This window comes from Natrix helvetica, assembly GCF_964273705.1.
Source record: "Natrix helvetica genome assembly, chromosome: 9".
Classification (NCBI taxonomy): domain Eukaryota; kingdom Metazoa; phylum Chordata; class Lepidosauria; order Squamata; family Natricidae; genus Natrix; species Natrix helvetica.
Genome location: NC_138560.1, coordinates 746,627 through 757,769, shown reverse-complemented (window position 1 = coordinate 757,769; position 11,143 = coordinate 746,627).

Genomic DNA, 11,143 nt, shown 5'->3' with positions numbered 1-11,143 from the left:
CCCTTTAACCACCATGGCAAGGAAGGTGAGGCAAAGCTCACTCAAGAATCGCCTCGCTTAGCAACAGGAAGGTTGGGCCCAATTCTGGTCATAAATCGAGGGCTACCCGTGCAGCAGCTCCACAAAGAGTCCTCATCAGCATGGGGCCAAGTCAAGGATGGTCCCTCTGAGCATGTACAAAGTGCCTCAGCTTGGCTTCCCCACGGCAGCGGTCCTCCCTTGCAATTGGAGCACTGGGGGGGGGGTGCACAAAAGAAACCCACCACGGGAGACAGGGCCTCATTTTCTTAATAGCAGGCAGCCTGCAATTCCGCCCCCCCTGGCTACCCACCTCCTCATCAGACAGGCTCCCTGCAGCATGACCCAGGTCCCTCAGAGCCAGTCACACACACACACGGGCACACACGGACCCTCGCCCTGCAAATCCCATTTCCCAGGCCAGCTTCCAATCTCTGCCCCTCAATTGCCTCTCTCTGCAGCCTGATTTATTAATCGCTTTTCTGCCTTCTCCTCCTCCTCTCCCTGATGCAGCTGCTGATATTAAATTGGGGGGAGGAGGAGGGTCCCTTCAGAACTTAGCAATTACTTACCTGGCCAGAAGGGAGGAGGGGAGGGGGCCGATGACAGCATTGCCCCCTGACCGATTCAGCCTGGCATCTCTTGGCTATTCTTTATTTGCAAACTGGATTCGTTGCAGGAAGAGCGTCCTGGAGTTTCTCTCTCTGCTCCCCGTTTTCTAAAAGGGGGTTCTTCAGATTGGGGGCAGTGAGAGGCCGAGGAGGGGGTTGCGATTGGAGGGGGCCAAGCAGATCCATCAGCCAGCAATGAGGAAACAGCCCCTCAATCCTGCTGGCTCAGGCCTTGGGCTTTTTGTGATGCAAGCATTTTGGGCAGGAATAGAGGGGTGGGCGTTTTCTCCCTCCACCCCCACCCCCACCTACCTTCCTATTCCCCCCCCCCAATTTACATATGTGGGGGAGTGCATCCCTGCACCCCTTCACAGGTGTGTTGTTTCGGCCCTCCACAACATTCAGAGTTTGCCAGGTGATCCCTGGGGAAACATTTATTGCCTTCCCCGGTCCGAGGCATCCCGAAAGAAACGGCAACTGGGGGCCCACCGTGGGATCCCCCTTTTGGCCCTAAACCTGAAGCCAGAGCGAAGCTGCTTGCAGATGGCGGCCCCCTTGCCTGCCGCCTTCGCTGACAGACCTGGAAATGCTTGAAGACGCCTTTGGAGGCATTTGGAGGCCTGACGGAGGGGGGGGCAAGGCCTCCCCCCCCCTTTAATAGCCCTCAACAGCAGCCAAGTCTCAGGGTCCCTTCTCTGGCTGCATCTCCTCAAGGCGAGGGGGCAACTGACTGGCAACCCCCCCCCCGAGGATTTCTCATTCCTGGACCTGGCGCTATGCAGAGGGGACCCCCAGGTCTGGTTCTCCCTCCGGCCCCCTAGGCCTAGAGGGATTGAGGGCAAGGAGGGGCTCAGTGGGGCCGAAGCTGCTTCCTCCACCTGCCTTCTCTTCTGGGAGGGGGGGACCAGGCCCGCAGCCCCAGTTGAGGAGTCCTCAGCCTTGTGCTTCTGGCTGTGTAATTGGATTTTAATAGACTTCGGCGAAGCTGATGAAAACTAATAAGCACCCAAATTCCTCGGAAATACAGCCAAAGGGCACCATTTCGGATGCTGGCAGTGATGGGGGAATCAGGGGACGGGGGTTTTGACACTGGAATCGGGGGTCAGGGGGCTCGCTTGTGGGGCAGAGCCCCTGGCTGTAGGTTGGGGAGGGGAGGCCCACCCCCACCCCATGATAGGCTGGTGCCAGGAGCCTTGGATGCCACCCAACAGGTGCTGCTACCCTGCCATCTCTCATCCCTGCTGCCCCCACCCCCCAGCCGGTGCGTGAGAGGCGGCCCCTCCCCCCTGCCTTCCTACCAAGGAGAAGCTGCGGCCAGCTCAATCGCCCACCCCCCTTTTCAGAGGAGGCCACAGACTCATTTGTATTCATTCATTCCATTTCCATGTTTTAAAAACAGCGCTTAAAGCAAAAGTGTCACGGAAAGGCAGAAAAATCAATGAAGGTGAAAGCGACTCACAGAAGGAAACTGAAGGGAAAAGCAGCCGCGCACTAGAGGGGTGTCCCTCCCTCCCTCCCTCCCTCCCCACCGCCCCCCCTTCCTTTGAGCCTGCAAAATGGCTCAGCTGCTCATTGGGGCTCATGAGGTTTTTAAAAGAGGAGAGAAGCATCTCCCTGATTTGAGGAGGGGGGGGTCAGTCCTCTAGATGCAACAACACTGGCCAAGCAGAAGCAGCCCCACCAGGGTCCGTGGGAAAAGGCCCTGGCCATTCGGGGCCTTCAGGAAGCCAGGTTCCCACGACTGGCTAACTCTCCCGCCAGGTTCTCTTTGGCTTGGCAAAAGTCAGTAAACCACCGTTAGGCAAATCGTAATTTATCCGAAGACAGTAACGGCGCTTTGCTCAGCCCCACGTGGGGGCATCTCTTGTTCTGCTGTTGCAGCTCCAGGGGCTCCAACGACCCCCGGGGGGGGGGGGATTTCAGACAACCAGCTGAGGAAGGCCACCATTTCCTCCCCCCCCTCCCTCCCCATCCCAGCCTACACCTGTTCTGTCTCTTTACATGCCAGCCGATCCCGTCAGGCCAAAACTTACTAATTCTTTATTTTTTAAAATTTTTGGCAGGCACATTTGCATATAAATTGAATTCTGCACCCCCCCCCCCAGGAACTCCCCCTCTCGGCAGCCGTGGACAGACCTGTCAGATGGGAGAGAAGAGGCAGCAGCCTTGTTAACAGCAGCCGCCCCCAAATGGGGGATGTTTGGGGCTGGCAGGCAGGTGAGCCACACCAACTCCCCCCCCCATGGAAGCCCAGCTGGCCAACTCCAGGGGCTCCTCTGCAGACCCCAGAAGGGATGTGGGAGACTTTGGGGGTCCCAGATCCTCCAGCTGCCCCTCCCTGGCACAGATGGCGCTACAGACCCCCACCTGCCAAAAGGCATGCAAGGGTCTCCCATCAGGCTTAAATTCCTGGCAGAGATCCACCTGCCTGGCAAAGGGACCCCCCCACCCAAAGGTTTCCAAATTTACAACAGTTCTGAAGTTATGACACCCTGCTCCTCCCTCTCCACCACCACCACCCCCCCGGTCATCTGAGTGCATTTATGGCCCTCTGCCACATCCCATGGTCACCTGAAACCAGCGCTTACTCATGGTTTTTGGAAAAAATGCCCCATAGCAAACAACAGGTTCACTTAATGACCACAGATTCACTTTACAACTGCAGCAACCTGCTTAACAGCCATCATGATCATGATGACCAGTTCCCTTAAAGTTGCAAGTCAAGGACCTGCACTTCTGATGGGGAGGCTCTGGAAGACCCCCTCCGGGGCCTCCTGGATGCCGCCAGTCCTGTGATGGAAGGCAGCACCGGTCTTGTGAGTAGCTTCCTTACTGAAGATGGGGAGGGAGGGACAGCAACGGGGGGGGGGATATCCCTGGGAAGGTCTTGGGGGAAGCACAGAATCCCCTCCCCCCCAGTCTCTGCCCACTTCAGGATTGGGGCCTTTGTGTCCCGCAGGTAGCCAGAAATCCCTTTGGGAGAATCATCCACCATTTGCAACAAATCCCTGGACAATCTGGAATTCCGGTCGGGGTCTGGTGGTCTCCCATGCAGCGTTTACTTATTTATTACATTTGCCTCCCGTTTCAATCAGGCTCTCAGCACTTAACTCAATGGGGGGGGGGGGGGAGAACAGCTTAAACCTCCACGGTAGAAATAAAAGCCACATAAAATGAAAACATCACCATAAAACAAGTCGCAGAAAACGCCAGAAAGCTCTGATCCGATCCAAACGGCCTCCGGAAGGGAGGGGCTGGCTGGCTTTCCCCTGAAACAGGTGGCATCTCTTGGTGCCCTTTCCTTTAACCCTCCAAAGCGGTTTCGATGACTTCACCGGAGGCCGGGCTGGCTGGGTGACGGAGGGACGGCTGCCAAGGACGGTCTTTGCCAAACTCCCACCGTGCTGCAATCGGAAGAGCCACGGGGTGGGGCTGCTCACCCCACGACTCTGGGCCTCTTTGAGCTCCACCGTGCAAGCCCTCTTTCCGGAATTGGCTGGGTAGGGGTTGGACTAGAAGACCTCCAGGGTCCCTTCCAACCCTGCGGTTTTATGTTCGAACCCAGTTCAGGGGCACTTTCAACAACTGCACCAGAAATCAAGTTGCTAGTCCTTATGACTTGTTGGCAAGCAATAAATGATCTCTCGGCAAGGCCTGGTCCTGCCCGAGAGCCAAGAACCCAGAAATGATTTGGGGAGGGGGGTCCTTGGGCGACCCCCGAAGCCTCCAAAGACCTGCCCGGACTTGCAAACCCAGCGCAGGACAGGTGAGGGCGGAGCACTTGCCTTCCCTCCGATGCCAAATTTAGTTCTTTTAGAATGCTCGCTCCGCACAGACCCCACCCAGGGCAGAGAGAGACACACACGCTTGCACACCCGTGTGCATGGCGGCCTCCTGCTCCGCCTTTCCCCAGCGAAGCACCCCCTCGCCAGCGTTCCTCGGGGCTACGATCTCCAAGAGCGAACGGCGGTTTCTAGGAAGAGGAGAAAGACCTCGGACAAAGTGGGGGGAGGAAACGGCAGGGGGGGGAGGAAATTGTCGGGCAGCTTTGCTGCTCCTCTTGAGCGATCAATTATTCGTGTGCATCTGAGATGTCAGGAGCCCTTCAGCTTCCTTGGGCTGAAGACCCCCCCTTCATTCAGGGCTGCAGCCCCTCCTCACACTGCCAAGAGAGCCCCCCCTTGCATAAAGGATCCCTGTTTGCCCCCCCTCCTCCTGCAAAGCTCAGCCTGGCCCATCTGCCAAGCCTCCCCGGGCAGGGTTAATCTAGGCCACTAGGTCACTGATGTCCCATTAGTCACCCATTAGTGGCCCATGGCTGCCGCCACGGAGAGGCTGGGGATGCTGATTAAGTGGCTGCTGGCACTGGAGGGCACCCCTCAGCAATACCATCAGGGGGGCTTGGAGGGGGAGGGGGAGGAGCAGAGGGCAGGAAGGCTAAAGGAGCCCCCCCAGGCCATCCCACCCCTTGCCTTGCCAGCTGAGCTCGGCCTCTTCACAACCAGGATTTAGGCTGGGTGTCGCCACCCTCCTTGCCAGCCTTCTCCTCGCCTCTCTTGGGAACTGCCATCTGGGGTCCCCTTTCTCTGGGCCCCTGAAAGGCCGTCTTTTCCAGCTGCCTGGGAGCACCAGAACATCGGCCAAGACCAAAGGGGCCCATCTCCGCCTTCTTCCCACCGCCGTCCCCTTCCCTCGCTGGCTCTGTTTGCCACATCCTCCCGTTGCGGCGGGCATAAATCAGAGACCTTGAAGGGGAAAAGTGTGCAACTCCCATTTGACTCATCAGGAAATTCAAAGAGCGTTAAAAGCTTTGCACTTAGCAGAGGCCGGTGGGAGAGCTCGGGGGTCTCGCCACAGAGTAGGTGTCAGCAGCAATTGCCACCCTGGAGAAGCTCAAACCTTGGTGACATGGCAGCACCTGGGCCCTGCGGCCCTTTTTTTTTTTTGCCACCTGCCGGATGCCAAAGAGAGGCCAGTGATTTTCAGCACCGGTGGCAGGAGGGCCGAAGACCGTCTAATAAAGGAGAATATTTGTAGCTCAGGATTGACACAAGGGGCCCTGGGTGCTCTCTGAGCTTTGCTTTTTTGCAGACGTTTCATTACCAAACTAGGTAACACCATCAGAGCACTCAGAATTTTACCTACTTTGGGCAACAATCTAGAATTCCCCAGCACAGCCGGCTGGGGAATTCTGGGAGTTGAAGTCCACAAGTCTAAAATTTGCCAAGGTTGGAATTTCCTGCCTTAATGTATATGAAACACTTTCAAAATAAATCCAGTTATTTCTCCCAGGCTCTGTTGCTTTTACTTTCGGCATATTTTGGCTGGAAAGGGGGTGGGAGCAGGGACCAGCCCCTCCCACTCGCTGAAGGGAAGTCCAACAGCCACGGGGGTTGATGCAATCCAACACAATCTTTACTCATCCCTCTGGATTCTGCCAGTGGGCCAATTCAAAGCCAAGGCAGCCCCCCCCCACCTGGGCAACGGCTGGTTGGGACTGGCGAAAGAGAGAGGAGTCGTAAAGCCAGAGGGCCTGTCCAGCAGAGAGCCAGCTCCCTGGAGCCAGGCAGAGAGCCTTTGTTTACATGACTGGTCAGCCGCCGAATGAGTCATGCCACCATCAACCGATGACCAAAGTGCCCACAGGATTCTGGACCCTCTGCAGAACAAGGAGGTGGCACCAGAGGGAGGGAGGGAGGGAGGGAGGGAGGGAGGGAGGGAGGGAGGGGAAACGAGGGCAGCTCCAGGCAGACTGGAAGAAAATATTCCAGAAACCAGGGGAAAAAATAGTCCAGTGGGTGGAAAAACTGGTACTGGTAATCCTCAACTTACAACAGTTCATTTAATGATGGTTCGAAGTTACAACAGCATTGAAACAAGAGACTTCTGACTGTTTTTCACACTTATGACCGTTGTGGCATGTCCATGGTCATGGATCAACATTTGGACATTTGGCAATTGACTCACATTTATGACGGTTGCAGTGTCCCGGAGTGACGTGATCCCCTTTGGCGACCTGCTGATAAGCAAAGCCTGGACTGGACTGGAGAGACGACGGCCATCGGTCAGAAAGGGTGTAGGGTCTCCTGCTTGGGCAGGGGGTTGGACTAGATGACCTACAAGGTCCCTTCCAACTCTGCTAATCTGTTAATGGGAAGCCGGATTCATTTAAGAACTTTGTGCCTAACAACTGCAGTGATTCAGTTAACAGTTGTGGCAAGCAAGGTCGTAAAATGGGGCAAAACTCACTCAACAACTACCTCGCTTAGCAACAGAAATGTTGGAGTCAAGTGTGATCGTAAGTCGAGGACTACCTAGATGTCCCAACCGTTCTTTTCCCAACGGGGCTCAAATGTCCAGCAATGTCCAGATTTGAGGTAACCGAGAACTGCTGGCCAGAGAGAGGCTCTCCCGGTGCCTGGAAATAAAGCTAGATATTTTCTCTTTCTCCTTCAGCCCCCCCCCCCCCCTTTCAGGTCGGCTGCTTCCTTCCGCCCACTTTCCATGCAAACAGCTTCCAGATCAATTCTGTTGAGGGAGGGACGCCACTGGCAGATCAACTGCTCTGCTTATCTTGGGGAGGGGCTGAGTTAATCCGTGGTGGGCAGCTCTAAGAGGTTTGCCCTGGAATTAAGAGGGGGGGGGGGACAACCAAAATGGGAACACCAATCCATAAACCTGCAAAATGGTGGTTGAAAAGCACCTGGAGACCGTGTGTGTGTGTGTGTGTGTGTGTGTGTCTAAACTGGCCTGATCCAACAACTGGCCCCTGCCCACAGCTGCACAGCTCCGGCCACAGACTGCTTCTCTAGAAGAGGCACAAAACCCGCTTTTGGGGCCAACCGTGATTCCGCCGGTCCAGGTGGAGAAAGCGGAAAGGAGCCAGCCAGCCTGGATGGTCGAAGGCAGAGAAAGTGGGCAGGGGGCTGGGACTCCCTCCCCCTGGGCAGGAAGCCCTCCGGAGCCCTCCTTCCGGGACCCGAGGGAGGAAACCACAACAGGAAGTGAAATCTGGGGAGACGATCAGCCTTTTGCAAAGCTGGCTGGGGAGTTCTGAGCTGAAGTCAACACGTCTTCCAGTTCCCAAGGTTGGACACCTGTTGCATTACATCACTAAGGGCTCTTCGGGGACATTTTGGCCCCGCCCTCAAGCATTTGGCTCTCAAGCCACCTCCCCAAATTGCAGGGGAGGGGGTGGCACTCTGGAAGCTGGAATCTCCCCAGCAGAGGATGGGCACTGTCTCATCCAGGGACCAGCCATGCCGGTGGTCCTTCCAGCCCATCCCACCCTCAGCAAATATTCCCCCTCCCCATTATAGCCATGCTTTTTCCCCCTGAAAACAATCACTGAAGAAGAGGAATGGGGTCAGAGTGAAAAAGGGATGCACCAACCAGCATTCGTGGGGAACCCGAGGGGCATCTAGTCTAACCCCCAAGTGGGAAGCTCAGGAGCAGTTGGGCTGCTTCTTCTTAAGTTTCCTGAAGGCCACCAAGGCCCCCCTGTTCTCCTGAGGAGGCTGGGTCTTTAAACTGTTCCCTCCCAACCCAAGCAATGGAAGTAGACTAGAAGACCCCCAAGGTCCCTTCCAACTCTGTTACTCTCTTCTGTTCTGTTCTACTGCTTGCGTTTGGGGAGGGGGGCAGTTTAAAGACTCAGCATGCTCAGGAGAAGGCGGGGGGCTTGGTGGCCTGCACGGAGCTTCTTCCACCAGAAGGGAAGACCGGAAACAATGGATGGAAACTAATCAAGGAGAGAAGCAATCTAGAATTCAGGAGAAATGTCCTAAGTGTGAGAACAATTAAACAGTGGAACAGCTACCCTCCAGAAGTTGTGGGTGCTTCAACATTGGGGGTTTTTAAGAAGAGATTTGACAGTCTGAAATGGCAGAGGGTCTCTTGCTTGAGCAGTTGGACTAGATGACCTTGAAGGTCCCTTCCAGCTCTATTCTGATTTATTCTTGCTTCTCTCTCCACCAGGGCTGGAAGCTGGACCCGAAGGCTGGCCTGGAGGGTGGGCAGGTAAGGGGTCTCTGCGCTGGCTGTCCTCCTCCACCGCTGGCCAAGGTCCACTTCTCCCCTTCCTCGGCTTGCCTGGGGTTTCATCATCCTTGCTCCAACCGGCCTTGGGAGTTTCACATTCCTGCCAAGAGGCTCAGCCAGAGCGGTAGCAACACCAGGACGGCCGTGGCTCCTCCCTGAAAGGGCTTCCTCCAGCAGTGACCTCACCTGGGGATCCCTGTTGGCTCACTTTCATTTTCTCTTGCTTGCTTTCCAAACGTCACCTGCCTGTTTTCAGGTTCAAACCAAAAACTGAAAAGCCACGGACGATATAAGAAGAGGAAGGATGGGAGGCCCAGGACACTGCCAGGTTCTCTTGGCTGGGATTTCGGTCTGCAGGCACCCTGGGCGAGAGAAGCATGGACTCCAGGGCGGAAACCTTCTCCCTTGGCCACGGGGGCTGCAGCCCATCCACGGGGGCAGGTGAGTCAGTTTCCTTGGCAGCCATGGGGGGGCGGTGGGCAGTGGGGTCCTAATTCTTGGAGGTCTGGGAAAGACTGAGGTGGGCCCAAGGAAGGCGTGGACGTCAGATCTCTGGGTTGTGCAGGGGACCAACGAGGTCATCTGCAAGGTCCCTTCCTTGGCTTGGACATCCATGCTTGGAGCATGCGCAGCAAGGCAGGAGCCAGACCTCATCAGACGTGGCCCTCCAGCGGCCAGAAAAGGCCAGTCTTGCCCTTGGCCAAAGGGCCCCAGAAGTGGCAGGAAATGATTCTCTCTCCTTCTGCGGCAGAGACGGAGGAACTGCTGGGAAACAGAGAGATCTAGAAACCTGGGAGAGGCCGGGGGCTTAAGTCAGAAGAATATAGGACTCTTTAAATTGGGGGATATTTATCTGCTCTTCACAAGAATCGCCTTGACTTTGGACAAAACATCCTTTCCCCAGCTGGCGTCTTCCAGATGTGTCCAACTACAACTCCCATAAGTCTGCTCCAGGAGACACTGGAGGCTGGGGGAGCGGAGGTTTGACACCTCGAAAGGGTGTCCGTGTGGGCCAAGCCGTGTTTGGGGGATGATGGCCATAATTTTGTAATTGAGTCTAGACTTCAATGGAGCCCAAAACGGCTGTTGCTGAGCGAGATTGGTTGCCCCATTTTATGACCTTTTTGGCCATAGTTAAGTGAATCACTGCAGGTGTCAGTGGCACGATTGGGAAGTGAATCTGGTTTCCCCATTGAATTTGCTCTTCAGGTGGGTGCAAAAAAAAGGATCACGTGACCCATGGACACGGCGACCGCCATAAATATGAGCCGGTTACTAAACAGGTGAATTTGGATCACCTGACCATGGGAGGGCACAATAGTCGTAACGGTCATAAGTTCCTTTTCTCAGCGCTTTACAACTTGGAAGAGTCACTAAACGAGCTGTTGTAAGTGGAAGGTTCAGGCCCAGAATTGTGGCCATCATCTTGACTTTGGGGTTAAAAACGCTTTGGACTCTCCAGCAACATAAGGAAACAATCCCCCCCCCCAATTGTCCCCACAACAAATAATTAAAATTAGGTGGACAATCCCGTAGAGGAAGATCCAAAGAGAGATTTAGGACAGACCCTGAGGACAGATGTTTCACTCCTGCTAGGTCCCCAGGGACCCTTCCCTGCTGCCTCCCCCCCACCCCAATTCCGTGGGCTCTGGAGTCCTAATTGTCCAATTACTCAACTTCCCAATGCAAAAGTACTTACAGAGAAGCCATTGAAGCCCTAACAAATGGGACAAATGGCTGGGCGAGGACTGGAAAGTCAATTACCTTTCAAGAAAAGAGACTCTTTTCTGCAGCTCTGAGCGCTCGGTGCTTTCTGAGCCTGGTGCTTTTCTTGCCAGTGTCTCATTACCCAACTAGGTAACATCACCAGTATGAGTGGTGGGGTGTTTGCTACCTGTTTATATACAGTAGTTGGCCCTGCCAGTGTGGGTGGCGTTGTGGTTTCCTTCTTGGTAGTGCTTCGATCAAGGTATTGTTTTCCGCTAGATGGGTTTGTCTGGGGTTAATTTCTGCTTATCTGGGTTGGTTTCCACTTGATAGTTTCTCTGGTATTAATCCCTGCTTATCTAGGTCTCAATTGCTAGGGAGGACATGTTCTGCCCTTTTTGTTCCCTTCTTAGCTTATTGTCCCTTTCGAATACTAATTATGAACGCGGCTTATTTCTGTGTGCCCACTGATGGCTGATTTGTCCAAATGTCAAGCATTCACAGGAGGAGTGGGGTGGACAAGAAGCCCAACCTAAGAGGAGGCTTCCAAGGGCTTTTAAAACCCCATGGCTGCCTCTCCTTGTAGGTTGAGTACTGAAGGTAGACTACTGATGAACACGGAGGCTTCATTTAGGTGCTGGAATTCATTTCCAGGTTGCAGCAGTTAAAGGTTTAACGCAACCAACCGCCTGCCCTGGGGAATTATCACCATCTTTCAACAGTCTGAGGAATGACTGCAGGACTTGAAAGTTGGCACAGCCATCCAC